Here is a 1,956-nt window from a genome sequence, read left to right on the forward strand (position 1 = left end):
TTTCTGGTGCTGGTTATGTTTGTTGTTAAAATTCTTTGTCCCTCCTGTATCTAAAAATGGCACTGATATCCTTATATATCACACTTGGGTATCTCAGTATCACCCAAGGGGGGTGGGAGAAAAATTTGTACTTGCAGATCTCCCGTACGGTGGCTCAAGCTGGAAATAAAAGTGACTGCTGGATATGCTCTCACAGCCCAGCGCACCTACAACAAGGAATCCCAATGATCGGAGTACCAATATCCCTCCGGCAATGGGGAACAATAAACGGCGGCTTCGTTAGACACTACTCGTTAGCTGCCCATCGGTCCGCTCCTAAAGAATGGAGGGCCGCCCCTGCTAACTGGATAATCTCCCCAAGAGTAGAGGCGCCTTTCTGTTACAGATCCAACAACACCGGAGCTTATAATAAAGCCACACCTGTAGGACACTACCCTCATTGCCTAACTACTCTAGATTATAGCCCCAATAGCACCAGTGGAATCCTGTTGGGTAATGTACCCTCTCTCAATTGTACAGGATTCATGGTCTACAACTTTTCTAAGGAACCTCATGTTGCTCTCATTGCAAACAGATCGGAATTTTACATTGACTCCAATTTTACTTCTTGTAATATATCTCGGTCCAGCAGGATAACAGCTGAACGTGGTCCGTCCTATACGATGCATATTAATCGAAAGTGCCGGATATGGCACAACACCTGTCGAGATTTGAGTACCCTTTCTGCCCCAGGCCTTTACTGGCTCTGCGGAAACAGGGCTCATAAAATCTTGCCCTGGAATTGGGTGGGGGCATGCACTCTTGGACGTGTTATCCCTGGTTTTGAAATGCATAGTACAATATATCTGGAACAAGTAAAAAATTTCAACCATCACATGAAAAGGGCGGTTAACCCCTTAGCTACCAGAAACACAGGGTTCCATCAATTTGTGAGAACCTTCATACCGTGGCTTGGAGTAAGAGAATTGGAACTAGCCATAATTAACATTTCAGCCACAATGGAAGCTATGGGAAATGCCACTGCGGATGCAATTCAGGCTCTGCAAGAAGAGATCTCCCAGATCTCACAAGTAACTATACAACACCGCGTAGCCCTAGATTACCTATTGGTATCCCAGGGAGGAGTATGTGCCTTAGTAAACTCCACCTGTTGTGTCTATGTCAATCAGGACATGCGAATTGAAACTGACATTCGTAAAATCCGAAGTCAGTTAAGGGTCTTACATCAAGTGGCCTCAGAAAATACTGACTGGGGTCTAAAAGAAATGTGGTCTTGGCTAACCTCCTGGCTCCCAGATTCCGGGGCCCTTGGCAAGAAAATCCTGTATGGAATATTGTTTGTCTTGATAGTTCTGATAATGTTTTATGTCTTAGTGCAACTGATCCTCTGCTGCGTGAAAGCCAGCAGGAGAAGCTTTAGCAAGGCAAGAAAACCCACAGCAGAGTCTAGAATAATGGTATTACAAAAGTGTGAGCAGATTGAAAGAAAACATGAAAGGCTGCACGATGAAATAGAGGGGCTCATGAGAATAAAAATTTAAGGGTAAAGTGAGACTAAATAGTCTCAAAGGGGGGGGAACTGTGGAATCAGAAAAAATATATGCCTTAAACTTTGACTATTTTAGTTATAAGATGACATAACCGCTTTGTGGAGAATTGCTGGCTCTGTATAGTAGAACAGATAAGAGAAAGTGTTTGTTCTTTGTAACTCCTCTGCAACTGCTTCGCTCACCGCGGCCTTGAAGATAGCAAAAAGTATGTACAACTCTGATTTGCAGGTGCAAGAAGGAGGTTTGTGAACTAACCTCGCCTCCCCCATTAGTTCCCATCCTGATTACAGCAAAGAAATAATGAAGTAATGTTATAGCCGCTTTTCATGCTAATTTCACTATATGATCACGTGAGTTGTAAGCAACTGTTAAAAAGTATATAAGCCTCCTGATTTTGCTCTTGGGG

The sequence above is a fragment of the Alligator sinensis genome, unplaced genomic scaffold (genome assembly GCF_000455745.1).
Source record: "Alligator sinensis unplaced genomic scaffold, ASM45574v1 scaffold572_1, whole genome shotgun sequence".
NCBI classification, from domain to species: Eukaryota; Metazoa; Chordata; order Crocodylia; family Alligatoridae; genus Alligator; species Alligator sinensis.